Consider the following 19,264-nt stretch of genomic DNA (forward strand, 5'->3'; position numbering starts at 1 on the left):
ATTTGGCAGAAGGAGCAGAGATATGACCCATGTCAAAAAACACCTCAAACTTGGGGTTACCACATTCTCCAGTGTTTTCCTTAATTACAGATTTATGAAGTGCGACCATCCCAGGCAGAACAAAAACTGAATACACCAATCAGGGAGGGGACGCTCATATCAACTGCAGAACACTGAAAATAAATAAATAAATAGATAAAAAGCTACCAGTGCCAAAACAAAGAGGGCTTCATGGTTCCATCATATGGAACTGTGACAGGTCAGTATTCTATCTGAAAAACTGATGGAAACTGAAATCAGTAAACGTGAACTGGTCATGAAACACTGATGGACGTTCACTGATGGGTGTTACTGGGATACACTCAGTCATGAAGAGATTAGAAATGCATCAGAGTCCTACTCAGGAATTTTTCCTGACCTTTGCTATTTAGGAAATGCCCAACCTCTGGTGTAGGTGTTCATTTATCTTTCCTGTTCCTGAGTTAGTTTTATAGTACTCCTTTTTGGTGTATAATATAGTACCCTTTTCTATGTACAAGGGAGGCTTCTGACAGCTTCATATATACGAGATTCTTCCATGGAGAAATGATTTATTGTGATGGTTTTTTATGTTTTTGGAGCTAGAACTAAGACTGAGCTTTTCATCTGCTTTGTAGCTCCATTCTGTGAAGAGAATTCTTTCTTTGTATGTCAGAAATCTTTGCTGTCAGCAGGATCTGCCCCTCCCCAGATTTATTTTTGCTTCGGTGTGTTCTGTGAGGAGAGAAAAAGGCCCAGTTTTCATGCCCCTTGAACCTCCCCTGTTGAATAGTTTAATTTCTCACCCTGGGGTGGGCAGGAAGGGGTCAAGTCTTTGTAATACCTCTTTCCCTCTGAACATAATCACTTTCAGGGTATTGTTGGCAATTTTAATGGGGTACGGAGCATATTTTTTCTTAATCTACAGAACCTGTGTGGCCATTTTAAAGGCGATGTAACAGGTGATTACTAACTCAGAGGTACTATTTTCCTGTTCCTGGAAGGTCACTTTTGCAATACAATAACATCAAAATTGCTTGAAAGGAAGTGAAGGGAAATGTTGAATATGGAACAGATGGGATTCGGGAACTTAAGTGAGCTTCATCTGAAGTGCAAAGATTTATAAACTCTGTTTCATTTTCTGTCTCTTCCAGATGACACTGCACAGGAACAGAGAGGGGGGCTACAGGGAGAGAGGGACCAAGATTTAGGGCATTTTATGCAGAAGTGGAGCCCATTTCTGCATGTGTGAAGTTTCTCGCAGCTCTTTTTGGTAATTCTGGGCCTCCTCAGGTTGACTGATAGAGCTCATTGCATAATGCTTCCAAGATGTCTTTTTTTCTGCTGCAGAATATCCTAAAGGAAGTTCAACTCAATTGCATTCCTCTGAAAAAGACACTGAACCAAGTGATTGTTCGATGGTCCTGGAAAGAAATGTTTGTTTCAAGTTTCCATTTTACCCTTAAAGCCTAGGTTTGATGGTGTGAGAAATAACATGTCCTCCACTCTTTCTCCCTGGCTGAGTTACAGGGAGGCATTCGGTGTTCATTAGACTAACGTGAAGACAGAATAGCACCTGCTATGCATCCCGTGATTCATGTTTAAATTCCATCAGTTCTCATTAGTTTACTGTCTGATTTGCAGTATTTCTTGTAACAGGTAGCTTGAAACTTGGGAGCATCAGACATCCAAATTTATGACTTAAAAAGTGAAGGCTCTTTTCTTTCACCAGATCGTTCCTGGTGTGAGCAGAGCGCCAACTTCTTGTCTTTGGTATTTCCTGTCCATTGTGTTGGGATATGCTTTAGGCCAGTTGTCTTACTGAATCCTTCAAACAGTATTGCCAGGTGGACATTTACTTCCATCTTAGGGATGAAGAAGTTGAGGTTCAGAGAGCAAGGAAGCCATGGAGCCCAGATCTGGAAGCCCATTCTTTTTTTTTTTTTCTTTTCCTTTAAATTTTTTATTGTTAGGTTAATCACCATACATCATTAGTTTTTGATGTAGTGTTCCATGATTCATTGTTTGTGCATAACACCCAGTGCTCCACGCAGAACGTGCCCTCTTTAATACCCACCACCAGGCTAACCCATCCCCCCACCCCCCTCCCCTCTAGAACCCTCAGTCTGTTTTTCAGAGTCCGTCTCTCATGGTTCATCTCCCCCTCCAATTTACTCCCCTTCATTCTTCCCCTCCTGCTATCTTCTTCTTCTTCTTCTTCTTTTTTCTTAACATATGTTGCATTATTTGTTTCAGAGGTACAGATCTGTGATTCAACAGTCTTGCACAATTCACAGTGCTCACCATAGCACATACCCTCCCCAACGTCTATCACCCAGACACCCCATCCCTCCCACCCCCCCACCACTCCAGCAACCCTCAGTTTGTTTCCTGAGATTAAGAATTCCTCATATCAGTGAGGTCATATGATACATGTCTTTCTCTGATTGACTTATTTCACTCAGGATAACACCCTCCAGTTCCATCCACGTCGTTGCAAATGGCAAGATCTCATTCCTTTTGATGGCTGCATAATATTCCATTGTGTATATATACCACATCTTCTTTATCCATTCATCTGTCAATGGACATCTTGGCTCTTTCCACAGTTTGGTGATTGTTGGAAGCCCATTCTTGACACCTGATTACCTTCCAGTGATGACTGTGAGTTAAAGCTGTGGTACCCTGTGAATGTGAGAAGGGACAGGATGGCCGGCCTGTGTGCCCACAATAGGCACCCATCGGAGGATACCCATGCCTAGAAGAGGAATAAAATGGTCATTTATTCCCACATTGGCTATTCAACTTACTCTGTCATTGTGGGGCCATGACGGTCCTCAGGGGTGGGTGGGAGCTAATAAAATGTAAGCTTATAATTGAACCCAATGCATTTTCTTCCTAAAGAGCTCTTTCCTCTTATACTATTTTATGAGGCCTACATCTATTTCTCCCCATGCTGGAGAAGGCCTCTGCAGTTGCACATATTCTTTTTAGAGGAGGGCATACCTTGATCCACAAATCATGATCTGCAAATGGATGTTACTTGATGATTTCTAGTTTAAGCAATATCTTTTACTAGACTAAACCGTTGGGAGTAAGAAAAAAATAAAAACCTTTTAAGAAAACTTTACAAAACTAAAAACAAAGGAAATAAGTTATTCAATATGTTAAAAATAAAGATCTACAGTTATGTCATGAGATGAAAACTGTAACTGTCTTGGTTTGAGGGTTAGGAGTCTGAGTCAGACATTTTTCTACCACTTGAGAGATACAGAATATCCCAGACCTTTCCCTATAAATTCCTTTTTGACCATCTAATTTCCTCTTGGTCTTTTGGATTTGGGGATTTGCAGGTACTGCGTATCAATTATGGTTTATAGATGTGGCAGATGTGATTATAACGTACTGTGTGAATTAGTTCCTATCGTTTTGCTTAAAAAGCCAATTGTGATTCAGGAAACTGACTTGAGCAGAGAAAAATAAAAGGTTGATGATAAATTATGGCATACTCCCTTTTGGGAAAAGGTGTCTGGTGGTAAGCCACAGGGAATGGATTTAGTTAACATTTTCATTAATAATCTGGGAAAGGAAGTCAACAGCATGTAAATAAAGCAAGCAGATGTGCCTAAGTGGGCTGATACCAATGAAGAAAGGCACCATGGAAATAAACCTTATCTAGCTTTTAATTCAAGGCAAATGGGAGGCACTTTTAAGAGTGATGTTCAGAGAAATGGGTGGAGATGCTGGGAGAAATAAGAAAACAATTATAGCACAGGAGGTAATATGAAATGTTTTCCTCTGATTTTATTTTAAAATTTATGCCCACAGTATCTGAGAATATACTTATATCCCAATATGATACTGATTTTCCCTTTCCCAGAAAAAATATCCAATTTTTCCATGACATTACCATTGCCTCAGTCACCTAGGCTCAAATTCTGGAAGGTATTTTTAACTCACTGGTTCCTCTATTTATATTCTAATAGTAACTAACATTTATTTAACATTTACTATGTGAAAGCAATATGCTGAACAGCTTACATGTATTATCTCATTTAAATTCTCAGAGATACCCTATGAAGTAACTGTTGTTGCTCTCATTTTGTAGAGTAGGAAACAAGAGGTTTTGAGGGATTAAATAACCTGGCCAAGTTCTGATATAGAACTTAAGCCAGTTCTCTGTGTACCTAATGTTCTGTCATCAGGCATGGTGGATTATTCCTTAGTGTGGTCTCTTTCATCCTTTCTTATTTCTCATTGCTCACTGTTTATGGGACTGCAATCATTTCATAATGGTATACCTATAATCAGTCTATCTCAGCCAATGCACTGATCCTATAGCAAGGTCTATTTCAATGACATAACTCCTATAACTCCTGTAACTCAAAAATATTTACTGACTCCCTCGTGTTTACACACCACAACTAATTACATTACCATAACTTTAAAAAAATGTTTCCCTATTTATTTATTATCTAACTTGTTCTAAACAAGATTTGTTTTTTTTCATAAATAATACAAGATAAAACTAAGCACTAAATACATAGATTAAAAAATAAACAGAGTGGAAAATGGTTATATTGAAGAAGTACATGAAGGCAGGAGTGGATAAATCCATGTACATTTTCTTTTTTTTTAATTTTAATTTTAATTTTTTTAAAGATTTTATTTATTTATTTGAGAGAGAGAGAATGAGAGATAGAGAGCACGAGAGGGAAGAGGGTCAGAGGGAGAAGCAAACTCCCTGCTGAGCAGGGAGCCCGATGCGGGACTCGATCCTGGGACTCCAGGATCATGACCTGAGCTGAAGGCAGTCGCTTAACCAACTGAGCCACCCAGGCGCCCTCCCTGTACATTTTCTATCAAAATGCATATTGGCTTTCAAATATTTATATTAAGAATCAACACTCGGGTTGTAGCATCACTGTTAAAGAGGGTGATAAAAAGGGAGGGCTGATTCTTTTTTTAAAAAATTTTTTATTGTTATGTTAATCACCATACATTACAAGGGAGGGCTGATTCTGATATAATCTGTGATGCTTACTTCTAAGGTAGAGATGGGTAAGTTGGCTTCTGTTCATAAATAAATCTGGTGAGAAATTTTCCATTTAGGTTAATATCTCTAACTTCAAATTAAAGTCCAAAAGAAACCTATCTATCTATTTTCTAATGATTCTTGTGGGTTTGCATTGGACTTCCTGCAAGTATTGGTATTCCTTACCTCCCCAAATGGGCCAGGAAAAGTAAATATTACATAGTTACTCAAAGAAAAGCCACATATCATGGTGAACCTCAAGATAGGAAACTAAATTCAGGTTGAAAGGAAGAATTTATGATTCTTTGAATTAGTGGACTCAACAAGTCACCTGAAATTTCACTTTGTCAAATATTTGTCTGTATGGTTGGAAAGATAAAACTCACAGCAGTAAATGTAGGGAGATAAATGTTTTGAAATCCAGATATTTTATAGGCAAATAATACTAAAATGTCTTAAATGTCAACACATCAGTGTTCCAATTCTTGGGACCCAATAGATTATGTTTCAGGAGATGAATTTTAGTAATCATAAGGCACACTCTAGATGTAGGGAAATATATCTTGGCACATGATGAATGCTATTGCTGAAAGCTGCTTCTCTCACAAGCCAACATCATCTTGGCCAAGGCAGAATATGGTTAACCAGATTCTGGAAATAAAGTTGTCTCTTAGTTTTCTGAGTTGAGGCTTTATATGAGGGAGACAACCAATCAAGCATTTTCAAGGACTGTGGAGAATGGTGTTAAGCAATTGGTGATATAGCTAGTGGGTCCAGATTCCCAGGAAATGGCTGGGAATGTGAATTTATGAGGCTGGTTTAAAAATTATAATTAACCAATGTGCACCAGTGAAGTAGGGCCCATTGAAGGGCACATTCCCCTTCAATAGTGTGTACCAAGCAAGAATTCTAATAGAAAAGAAGTACATGAAATCAAGAACATTGCCAGAGAATCTTAAGTAGGCTGCATGCACCAGGCATGGAGCCTGATGCAGGGCTCAATCTCACGACCCTGGGATCATGACCTGAACTGAAATCAAGAGTTGGACACTTAACCAACTGAGCCACCCAGGTGCCCTAAGAATTTTGCCATTTTTATTGAGACTTAAACATTGAGTTAAATCATTTCCAGAATTGCATCCTGTTCTTCCTTAAGGAGGCAAAAGAAAGATCTCTGAAGACCAATGGCAGACATATCCTTACATTCCAAAAATTGCCCTAGATGAAGACACAAGGCCCATGATCTGGGAAGAATTAGGCTTCACTTTTCTCAATGGTTTTGATATTCTGGGGGGGCCTGTTTTCTCAATATGGGTCCTAGAAAATAAATAGTCCTTTTCTACAAAATATCCCTATTTGTGAAAATGACAACTAAGATCAGCTTTTCGCTAATAAGCAGAGTAAGGAAGTGGAGACCTAGGAGGTGCACATTAAGAAGATCATCTGATGACCCAGGAAAGAGAAGAGGTGGACCAACATGGAGATAACTCATTTGAGGCTAGCCCCCCGACAGTCCTCTCAGTGGGTTTCCTCTTGAACATATCAGTTGGTTAGGAGGCTCCACAGTTTGGAAGCCCCTGGCCTCACCAAAGCAGTTCAGGACACTGCATGGTGAGTTCTTCCTTTTCTCTTTTTATTATGTTAATCACCATACATTACATCATTAGATTTTGATGTAGTGTTCCATGATTCATTGTTTGCATATAACACCCAGTGCTCCTTTCAGTACGTGCCCTCTTTAATACCCATCACCAGGCTAACACATCCCCCCACCCCCTTCCCCTCTAGAATCCTCAGTTTGTTTCTCAGTCTATAGTCTCTCATGGTTCGTCTCCCTCTCCGATTTCCCTCCCTTCATTTTTCCCTTCATGCTATCTTCTTTTTTTTTTTTTTTAACGTATAATGTATTATTTGTTTCAGAGGTACAGGTCTGTGATTCAACAGTCTTACACAATTCACAGCACTCACCATAGCACATACCCTCCCCAATGTCTATCACTCAGCCACCCCATCCCTCCCACCCCACCCCCACTCTAGCAACCCTCAGTTTGTTTCCTGAGATTAAGAATTCCTCATATCAAGACGATGGACTCTGAAAAACAAACTGAGGGTTGTAGAGGGAAGGGGGGGTGGGGGGATGGGTTAGCCTGGTGATGGGTATTAAAGAGGGCATGTTCTGCATGGAGCACTGGGTGTTATGCACAAACAATGAATCATGGAACACTACATCAAAAACTAATGATGTAATGTATGGTGATTAACATAACAATAAAAAATTTAAAGATAAAAATAGATTCCTCATATCTGTGAGGTCCTATGATACATGTCTTTCTCTGACTGACTTATTTCGCTCAGCATAATACCTCCAGTTCCATCCACGTTGTTGTGAATGGCAAGATTTCATTCCTTTGGATGGCTGCATAATATTCCATTGTATATATATACCACTTCTTCTTTATCCATTCATCTGTCGATGGACATCTTGGCTCTTTCCATAGTTTAGCTATTGTGGACCGTCCTGCTATAAACATCGGGGTGCACGTACCCCTTTGGATCCTACATTTGTGTCTTTGCGGTGAATACCCAGTAGTGCAATTGCTGGGTCATATAGTAGCTCTAATTTCAACTTTTTGAGGAACCTCCATACTGTTTCCCAGAGTGGCTGCACCAGCTTGCATTCCCACCAACAGTATAGGAGGGTTCCCCTTTCTCCGCATCCTCCCCAACATCTGTCATTTTCTGACTTGTTAATTTTAGCCATTCTGACTGGTGTGAGGTGGTATCTCATTGAGGTTATGATTTGTATTTCCCTGATGCCGAGCGATGTGGAGCACTTTTTCATGTGTCTGTTGGCCATTTGGATGTCTCCTTTAGAAAAATGTCTGTTCATGTATTCTGCCCATTTCTTGATTGGATTATTTGTTCTCTGGGTGTTCAGTCTGATAAGTTCTTTATAGATTTTGGATACTAGCCCTTTATCTGATATGTCATTTGCAAATATCTTCTCCCATTCTGTAGGTTGTCTTTTGGTTTTGTGGACTGTTTCTTTTGCTGTGCAAAAGCTTTTAATCTTGATGAAATCCCAATAGTTCGTTTTTTGCCCTTGCTTCCTTTGCCTTTGGCGATGTTTCTAGGAAGAAGTTGCTGCGGCTGAGGTCGAAGAGGTTGTTGCCTGTGTTCTTTAGGATTTTGATGGATTCCTGTTTCACATTGAGGTTTCAACCATTTGGAGTCTATTTTTGTGTGTGGTGTAAGGAAATGGTCCAGTTTCATTCTTCTGCATGTGGCTGTCCAATTTTCCCAACACCATTTGTTGAAGAGACTTTTTTCCATTGGACATTCTTTCCTGCTTTGTCAAAGATGAGTTGACCATAGAGTTGAGTGTCCATTTCTGGGCTCTCGATTCTGTTCCATTGATCTATGTGTCTGTTTTTGTGTCAGTACCATACTGTCTTAATGATGACGGCTTTGTAATAGAGCTTGAAGTCAGGAATTGTGATGCTGCCAGCTTTGCTTTTCTTTTTCATCATTCCTCTGGCTGTTTGGAGTCTTTTCTGGTTCCATACAAATTTTAGGATTATTTGTTCCATTTCTTTGAAAAAAGTGGATGGTATTGATAGGGATTGCATTGAATGTGTAGATTGCTCTAGGTAGCATTGACATCTTCCCAATATTTGTTCTTCCAATCCATGAGCATGGAACGTTTTTCCATTTCTTTGTGTCTTCCTCAATTTCTTTTACGAGTATTTTATAGTTTTCTGAGTAGAGATCCTTTGCCTCTTTGGTTAGATTTAATCCTAGGTATCTTATGGTTTTGGGTGCAATTGTAAATGGGATCGACTCCTTAATTTCTCTCTCTTCTGTCTTGTTGTTGGTGTATAGGAATGCCACTGATTTCTGTGCATTGATTTCATATCCTATCTCTTTAGTGAATTCCTGTATGAGTTCTAGCAGTTTTGGGGTGAAGTCTTTTGGGTTTTCTACATAAATTATCATATCATCTGCAAACAGTGAGAGTTTGACTTCTTTGCTGATTTGGATGCCTTTGATTTCTTTTTGTTGTCTGATTGCTGTGGCTAGGACTTCTAATGCTACACTGAATAGCACTGGTGATAGTGGACATCCCTGCCTTGTTCCCAACATTAGGGGGAAAGCTCTCAGTTTTTCCCCATTGAGAATGATATTCATTGTGGGTTTTTCATAGATGGCTTTTATGATATTGAGGTATGTACCCTCTATCCCTATACTCTGAAGAGTTTTGATCAAGAAATGATGCTGTACTTTGTTAAATGCTTTTTCTGCATCTGCTGAGAGGATCATATGGTTCTTGTTCTTTCTTTTATTAGTGTATTGTATCACGTTGATTGATTTGCAGATGTTGAACCAGGTTTGTAGCCCAGGGATAAATCCCACTTGGTTGTGGTGAATAATCCTTCTAATGTACTGTTGGATTCTAGTGCCTAGTATTTTGGTGAGAATTTTTGCATCCATGTTCATCAAGGTTATTGGTCTGTAATTCTCCTTTTAATGGGGCCTTTATATGGTTTTGGGATCAGGTAACGGTGGCCTCATAAAATGAGTTTGGAAGTTTTCCTTCCATTTCTAGTGTTTGGAGCAGTTTCAGAAGAATAGGTATTAATTCTTTCAAATGTTTGGTAGATTTCCCCTGGGAAGCCATCTGGCCCTGGGCTTTTGTTTGTTGGGAGATTTTTGATGACTGTTTCAATTTCCTTAGTGGTTATAGGTCTGTTCATGTTTTCTGTTTCTTCCTGGTTCAGTTTTGGTAGTTGATACATCTCCAGGAATGCATCCATTTCTTCTAGATTATCTAATTTGCTGGCATAGAGTTGCTCATAATATGTTCTTAATATTGTTTGTATTTCTTTGGTGTTGGTTGTGATCTCTCCTCTTTCATTCATGATTTATTCATTTGGGTCATTTCTCTGTTATTTTTGGTTATTCTGGCCAGGGGTTTATCAATCTTGTTAATTCTTTCAAAGAACCAGCTCCTAGTTTCGTTGATTTGTTCTACTGTTCTTTTGGTTTCTATTTCATTGATTTCTGCTCTGATCTTTATTATTTCTCTTCTGCTGGGTTTAGGTTTTATTTGCTGTTCTCTCTCCAGCTCCTTTAGGTTAGGTTTAGGTTGTGTATTTGAGACCTTTCTTGTTTCTTGAGAAAGGCTTGTATTGCTATATACTTTCCTCTTAGGACGGCCTTGGCTGCATCCCAAAGATTTTGAACACTTGTGTTTTCATTTTCATTGGTTTCCATGAATTTTTTTAATTCTTCTTTAATTTCCTGGTTGACCCATTCATTCTTTTGTAGGATGGTCTTTAGCCTCCATGTATCTGAGTTCTTTCCGACTTTCCTCTTGTGATTGAGTTCTAGTTTCAAAGCATTGTGGTCCAAAAATATGCAGGGAATGATCCCAATCTTTTGGTACCGGTTGAGACCTGATTTGTGACCTAGCCTGTGATCTATTCTGACGAATGTTCCATGGGCACTAGAGAAGAATGTGTATTCCGTTGCTTTGGGATGGAATGTTCTGAATATATCTGTGAAGTCCATTTGGTCTAGTGTGTCATTTAAAGTCTTTATTTCCTTGTTGATCTTTTGCTTAGATGCTCTGTCCATTTCAGTGAGGAGGATGTTAAAATCCCCCACTATTATTTTATTGTTGTTGATGTGTTTCTTTGCTTTTGTTATTAATTGGCTCATAAAATTGTCTGCTCCCATGTTAGGGGCATAGATATTTACAATTGTTAGATCTTCTTGTTGGATAGACCCTTTAAGTAGGTCTATAGTGTCCTTCCTCATCTCTTATTATAGTCTTTGGTTTAAAATCTAATTTGTCTGATATAAGGATTGCCACCCCAGCTTTCTTTTGGTGTCCATTAGCATGGTAAATTATTTTCCACCCCCTCGCTTTCAATCTGGTGGTGCCTTTGGGTCTAAAATGAGTCTCTTGCCGACAGCACATTGATGGGTCTTGTGTTTTTATCCAATCTGTTAGCCTGTGTGTTTTCATTGGGGCATTTAACCCATTCACATTCAGGGTAACTATTGAAAGATATGAATTTAGTGCCATTGTATTGCCTGTAAGTTGACTGTTACTGTATATTGTCTGTGTTTCTTTCTGGTCTATGTTGCTTTTAGGCTCTCTCTTTGCTTATAGGACTCCTTTCAATATTTCTTGTAGGGCTGGTTTCGTGTTTGCAAATTCTTTTAGTTTTTGTTTGTCCTGGAAGATTTTGATCTCTACTTCTATTTTCAATGACAGTGTAGCTGGATATAATATTCTTGGCTGCATATTTTTCTCATTTAGTGCTCTGAATAGATTATGCCAGTCCTTTCTGGCCTTCCAGGTCTCTGTGGATAGGTCTGTTGCCAATCTAATATTTCTACCATTGTAGTTTACAGATCTCTTTCCTGAGTTGCTTTCAGGATTTTCTCTTTGTCTCTGAAACTCGTAAGTTTTACTAGTTGATGTTAGGGTGTTGACCTATTTTTATTGATTTTGAGGGCAATTATCTGTGCCTCCTGGATTTTGATGCCTGTTTCCATCCCCAAATTAGGGAAGTTCTTTGCTATAATTTGCTCCAATATACCTTCTGCCCCTCTCTCTCTTTCTTCTTCTTCTGGGATCCCAATTATTCTAATGTTGTTTCATCTTATGGTATCGCTTATCTCTCGAATTCTGCCCTTGTGATCCAGTAATTGTTTATCTCTCTATATCTCAGCTTCTTTATTTTCCATCATTTTGTCTTCTATATCACTAATTCTCTCTTTTGCCTCATTTATCCTAGCAGTTAGAGCCTCCATTTTTGATTGCACCTCATTAATAACCTTTTTATTTCGACTTGGTTAGATTTTAGTTCTTTTATTTCTCCAGAAAGGGTTTCTCTAATATCTTCCATTCTTTTTTCAAGCCCAGCTAGTATCTTTAAAATCATCATTCTGAACACTAGTTCCAACATCTTACTAATGTCCATATTGATTAGGTCCCTGGCAGTTGGTGTTGCCTCTTGTTCTTTTTTTTGAAGTGATTTTTTCTGTCTTGTCATTTTGTCCAGAGGATAATAGATGAATGAGAGAAGAAAATGCTAACAGGGTAACAACAACCCCAGGAAAATATACACTAAACACATTAGAAGAGACCTGAAACCGAAGGGAAAAAAATCGGTAAGAAAAAAAAGGAAAAAAAAGAAAAAGAAAAAGATAAAAAAACACACAATATGATCAAATATGATCAGGCTTGTGCATAGATAAGTGCCACCCACTAGATTTTGGGCGTGTTTTGGTCTTTTAGAAGAAAGTGCCTCCCAAAATTTTAAAGAAAGAAAAGCTTTTATGTGTACAAAAATAAGGGTAAATATGACAAAGGGAGGGAATATGACTGTAAAGATGAAAATTATAAAAAATTTTATAAAAGGAATTTAAGATAAGAAGTTGGTTGAAAAAAGAAAGGAGAGGATTAAAAAAAAAAAGGAGAGAATGTGATCAGGCAGGAGACTAGAACAAAGCCATACACTAGAGATTTTGCATATATTTTGGTCTGTTAGAAGAAACAGACCAAATTTTAAAGAGAGAACTATATATATATATATATATATATATATATATACCAAAAATAAAGGTAACTACTCTGAAGGGATAGAATATGGCTCTAAAAATGAAAAAAAAATGATTTTTAAAAAAGGGATTGATAAGATATTGGTTGAAAAAGGGATTAAGAAAGATTAAGAAAAAAAAGTAAAAAAGGAAAATTAAAAAAATTAACTTTGAAGGATAAAGAATCATGGGAAAAAAAGCCATGAATTCTATGTGCAGTATTCCCTTAGCGCTGGAGTTCTGCCATTCTCATTGATCAGTAAACTTGGTCTTTGCTGGCTGTTCTTGCTGATCTTCTGGGGGAGGGGCCTGTTGCCGTGGTTCCCAAATTTCTTTGCTGGAGGTGGAACTGCCCTGCCCTTGCCAGTCCGGGCTAAGTAATCTGCTCCCGTTTGTTCTCCGTAGCTTTTGTTCCCTGCAAACTTTCTGTACAGCTTTGGAGGATGACAGTGAAAATGGTGGCCTCCCAATCTCTGCCCGGAGGACCGAGAACTCGGGTTCCCACTCTTCAGTGCACTCCCAGAGAAAAGCAGTCATTCACTCCCATCTCCCTGGTCTCCGGCCGCACTCCGTGCTCATCCGGCCTGTGACTGAGCATTTCTATCTCTGGCACATGACCCTGTTTGGAGTCTCCAAACTCAGCAGATCCCTGTGGTGCACTCCCATGCCACTCCTCCTGGGGGAGAAAGGGGAGTCTCCCCGGATCTGCCACTTGTTGGGTCCCTGCTGGAGGAGCAGTGGCCCAACTGTGCTGTGCATCATGGTTTATGGCAACCCCGAGCTGAGAGCCCGCTCCTCGGCTCTGTCTCTGCAGCCAGCTTCCCCGCTCCGATACCTGGGAGCTCTGCCACACTCAGGCACCCCAGGTCTTTCTGTGACCCCGAGGGTCCTGAGTCCACACTCTCCCAGTGAGGGTTCCACCCCCCGCTTAGCCACTGGAGTGACGTCCCTCAGCGGAGCCAACTTCTAAAATTTTCTGATTTTGTGCTCTGCTGCTCTATCACTTGCCTGTAACAGCTGACAGCAGCTTCCTCCCCTCACTGTGTATCTTCCCGAATATCACCTCAGATTCACTTCTCTGCACGTCCAACCTTCCAGAAAGTGGTTGCTTTTCTGGTCAGAGAGTTTCTGCTATTCTTTTCTTCGATCTCCTGTTGAATTCATAGGTGTTCAGAGTGGTTTAATCCCTTTCTAGCTGAATTCCTGGGACTAGATGAAATTTAAGTCTCTTATTCCTCTGCCATCTTGCTCCTCCCCACCCTGGTGAGTTCTTCCTTAAGGAGGTTGTTTCCTGCCATTATCTACTCATGCATGGGCTACTGTTGACATGCTTTGCCCTAAATCTAATAAAGATATTTTTCCCTTTCTTGTCCCATCCACTTTTCTTGCCCATCATTTTCACTGTATATCTCTATTTTAGCACTCTGTACACTTTTATGAATTTAAAAACAAGAAAAACCTCCCTCCCCCACTGAACAGTAGCAATAATTATAGAGCTCCATGTAACCCAGATGGAGTAAGGTGCCAAGAATCTCCACAGTTTCTGAAAGTTAAGTGAACCCACTGCATGAAAAATTAGAGCCCGGGAAGGGTTACTTCATAGGTTTTCTGTCTCTGAGACTCATTGTAAATAGGAGTAGGAGGTCCACAGAGGATGGGGGTGGGGGTGGGGGTGGGGGGGTGGGGAGCAGGTTAGCAGGGGGATTTGGAGTTGAAGAGTAAACAGAAAGTCTCTAACTTCCTCTGTGTGTGGTCTCAACACCCCTTTGGATTTACCTCCTACCAGTCATTGTGAAAATAAAAAAATCAAAATGTAGAAAATTATAAGGGAAGAGGAAAAAGAGGGAACTTTTCTTACTTTATGAAGAAGAGTAGATATTTAGAAGACATAATTAAAAATTGTGAGTAAGATCAGAGGAAAAAAATGAGTATAGAAGAAACTGAAGTTAAGAATATAAAAGAATGAAACTCCAAATAAAGAGGAAAAGTTAAACATTAAAAACCTAATAAAAAGGTAAAGTGGATGAGATTTAAAATAAATGAAAAAAGGCTAGAGTCCAGTGAAATCAAAGGTTAAAACCAGGAAAGTAAGAGAGAGAAAAGATTATGATGTAGGGGATAGGATGAAAAGCTAAAAGCATAAAAGTAGATGAGATTAAAAATGAAGCACAAGAAATAACTAATAACATGCTTAGAAGTAAAAGTGTATATGAATGAAAAGGCTTTGGGGGGAATAATTTAAAAGAAAATAAAACCCCAAAGCATGAGAATTAGACAACTAAATGAGCTGAAAGCATACTAGTGTGAAGGCAGACAAGGGCTGAGGAGATGGCTTCCTCCAGCGGCGAGGCCACAGTGGAAGAGGAACCCTGGGCCCCCGGGATGGGAGCCAAGGAGTTACCTCAGCCCCAGGACCTTCCCCACAGCCTCCTGGGCCTTTGTCTACAGTGCCGGCCTTAGCTTCTGGACCAAGAGTCAGACACTCTTGGGTACTCAGAAGAAGCCAGCCTTTCCTCTAGAGCACGTCTCAGGTGAGCCTGCTGGACTCACCTGAGACACTTCGGTCTTTTTTCTACCTCCTTTAAGATGCCTTTACCATCTTCATCAACCTGCATTGAAACACCCATGAACTGTGATATTCAGTGCTTGTTTATATGTTTTGATATTCTTTGCTTCTTTTATTTATGTATTTTTAAGTTCTTCCTAAAAGGGAAACAGGTGGAGAGGAAGTAGACAGCTGTCTTAGTTTAAATGTTAGATGCACACTGTTATAAGATTTCAAGCTGCCTTGGCTAAGAGAATTTTGTAATTGTCAACCCATCCCCCTGCCCACTTCTTCCTTGCCTTCTGAGGAAGTGTTCTTTCCTACTGGAGTACAGTTCTCTTCTGTCAAATGGGCTTCTCATGATGGGTGGGTGGAATGTATTCCTATTTATTAAGAACATCTACTCATATTGAACTAAAATACCTTAGTCTTACTTCTAAATTTCTGGGAGAGGGAATCCAACTAACCCATCTTGACCCAACTGTGCTTCAGGATAGAGGAAAGTAAGGGAGGCAAAGCAGTCTTGAGCTGAGCAGTGAAGGGCATGAGGATGTGGGGATTACAGAGATGCTCTGGAGTAGCTGCAAGGTTTGATGGAAAGGAACTGAAAAGAAGAGAAATTTTTATATATTTTTTTAATGGGGCTGTGAACTATGTATTTGAACCCCCTTTGTGCTTTATGAGAAATGCAACTGAGGATTTGGGATTGAAATTATCTTTGGTTGCTGGATTATGTTTCTTTGGGTGAGAAACTATTCTAAGAGTGAGCCGCCTGGATTTTAGTTTTAACAAGGTTGCATTAAGGATTGTAAATATGTAAAACAAATTCAATGAATAATAGCTTACAGTAGTTATTTGATACTGCAATATAATAGAAGTAATGAACTTATGTAAGAAAGGAGGGGATAAAGTCCAAATGAAGATTCAATTCCTTCTTCCATCTTTTAAAAATTCTTTTTGGGTAAATATTATTACAACATAAGGTATTAGTGTTACAGGGGATGCAAAAGATGAATAAGAAATTCCCTATCATTTGCTTACAATTTAATGAGAGAGAGAATGTATTAATTAGCAATGAAGAGACAAGGCATGAGGAGATAAATGTCAGAAGAAAGATTTGTTCACAGGCATATGAATTTTTCAGAAAGGGGCTATGACATGGATCTGGGCAAAAAGGCTTCAAGAGGAGGTCAACTTTTTTCAGACTTATAGAGTCAGGAGGATTATGATGGCGTAGAATCGGCACGAGCAATAGGGCAGAGGGAAGAGATAAGCAAAGTTATAGAAACAGAAAAGCTTGATGTAGTGACTGGGGAAGAATAAGAGATGGGGACTTTATCTGGATTGGAGAATTAGGTTCAAGAGGCAAATGGTCAGAGTTTTCTAGAAAGAGTCATTTGGGCCAGATGCTAATGATCTTAAATATTAGGATAAGGAATTTGTGCTCTCAGCCATTGGAAGTCTTTGGAGACGTTTGATCTGGTGAGTGACATAATTAAGGTCATGCTTTGATATAGTATGAGATTAAAGGAAGGGTTACAAAGAAGGGGAAGAAGAAATAGCTAGAAAAAAATAGGGTGATTGTGTTAAGATGGCAGGCAGATTATCCAAATCCACTTCCTCCTAACAGAATTCCTTTGAAATGCTATAAAGGGAACACTTCCATAAGAGCTATGAAACACAAGGAAGAGTGCCGTCAGTGGAACAGAAACTTCTGAGATATTTTGGATAGATAGAAAGCAGAGTGGTCAGCTGGATGGGAAAAGGAGACCAGAGGAACCTATAACCCAGATATGAACAGGAGACCGATTGCTATGGAGGCAGGCAAAATTGGGAGTTGGCGCAGGTGACTAAACCAGAGTTGGGTCACAATAAGTTAATCAGGTTCCCTCTCTTAGAAATCCGGAAGTCAGACTAAGGCATTTTAGTTCAATATGAGCAGATCTTTTGAATGCAAGCCTAAGAACTATGGAATGGCCATCTTCCAACTGCTATAGGGGAACCCTATTTGCAGAAAGAGAACAACACAGGTCATGGCGAGAGGAACGTCCTCTCGGCTTTCTACTTGGTGGGCGTGGACTGAAGCGCCTGTCACTGGCTTCCTTGAAACCGTCCAGGAGCCTCTTAGGACCTTCCTGTCTCCACCTTAAATAAGTGGAAGTTGTTTCCTGTTACTTGCATTCAAATCTTAACAGAGAAAATGAGTGCCATGAGTCTTATGCAAAGGTTAAGTGAGTGTTTTTCAAGGGGGTGGATGGGAAATGACAGTTTTTGTGTGTTTTTTTAATTTTTATTTTTGAAGGGGGTTGTTGGGAGATGGAAGGCAAGATCCCCTGTTTGAGACTGGTTGGAAGACGTGAGAAACGAAGGTGACCTTGAAAGCAACGCATTTAACTCATCATAAGTCAAATTAATGTTATTCGGTTGCAGTGAAAAGAAGAAAAAACCCACTGGAAAGCACCCCGTGACCTCTTAATTAATATTGGCTCATTGACTAATCGTCTGAGGTGAATTCCAGTTCCATAGACCATAACCTCAATCAGTCCCCTGAAAGATTTCTCTGGCGTAATGTGTTGCTGTTTGTTATATGGTTCCTTAAAATTGAAAATGGCTTAAATATTCCCTTTCCAGCTCCCAAACTGATGCTCTCTTCTGCATAATTTATTCCTTTTCCCATATGCCATTGAAATATCTAGTAACATCCAATATTTAAGTATCCAAATAACATTCTTCAGACTGCCTCATTCACTCTTAAATAGCACACAAATTCTCGGTCAGACTTTATGTTCTAGTTTTTCATTTGGAAATTTTCATCCTGTAGCTAAATTCCCCTTCGTGCAGGGAAGAACAATTTTACCGTCTACCAAGCCCTGCTTTTTCACTCTGGCTGGTTTTTGGAGAGAACTGGGGTCACTAGTTAATGCTGGTTTTAAAACAGTTTTTAGTGCTATGGCCCTTTAACAGCCCTGGCTGTGGGTGAAATTGTTAGGGAGGTTTATGTGTTCATTTTCATGGCCATCTCTCCCATAACCACCTTTCTCCCTCTTCTTTTTACGTTCTACCTCCCAGCTTTCCACACGTGTCCAGGAAGCTTCTCATTTTCCCAGGATGCTCTGCACTGGAAGACTGCTCACTATACCTTGCCCTTTACCCACAAACATCCAAACCCCTACCTCTGTCAAAACATTTCTGTTCCATGTCAAATATGCATATTCATTTCTAGATGTTAGTGACTAAAAAATATCTTAGACTATTATGTTGCTAGAAAACCAATATACTTTTGACAAGGATCTTTATAGTGTCAAAGAAGTGACTTGTGGTGGGAATTTCAGGTCTAAAGACAAGAATAGTCAATGTAATGGACAAAGTAATGGACTCAGCCCTTTGGGTCTATGACCTTCTCTTTCCTTGTGAACTAACCTTTCTCCCAAATGTCTACACTGTATCCTAAGAATGGCCTCTGGCTGCTGGGCTATACTGGCCTTGCCTGCTGTCTTGATTTTGCTGATTAGACCAGGTGGGCAACTGAGTTCAGCTGAGTTCAGTTGCAACTATATTATGTGAACTTGAAGGCAGAGGGGCAGCCATGTTTGCCAAATGAATGATGAGATGGGAAGGCTCTCTGAGGAAAGATGATGTAATGCCTGGGCGGAGAGGGAGCAGAATGAAGATAGCATGGAGGCTTGGTGGGTTTACCTGGTCCCAAGGCCTTCCTGGGTTCCATCTTGGCCAGTGTGATACACTTAGAAATGGTAAAGATGGGTTTAGGTGCGGACTCTTCAGCTTCAGAATTGTCCTTCATCTTACTATTTCTAACCATAAGACTTGGCAATGACTCCGAGTCTGGAAATATTGTGTGGAGTAAATAATTTAAAGAAGGATTCTATTTATATTAGTCAGAAATATAATGGCTTGTAACTGCCTATGAGGAAGAGACAGAACAATGGTGGCTGAAAAAGAATGTTTAATTTGGGGGCAGAGATAGTGTCCCGAGAGATACGTTGTCTGTAAAATGGAGGCGATGTCCAGTGTGGAGAGAAGAATTTCTCAGC

Source organism: Zalophus californianus, chromosome 15, assembly GCF_009762305.2.
Source record: "Zalophus californianus isolate mZalCal1 chromosome 15, mZalCal1.pri.v2, whole genome shotgun sequence".
In the NCBI taxonomy this organism is placed as follows: Eukaryota; Metazoa; Chordata; class Mammalia; order Carnivora; family Otariidae; genus Zalophus; species Zalophus californianus.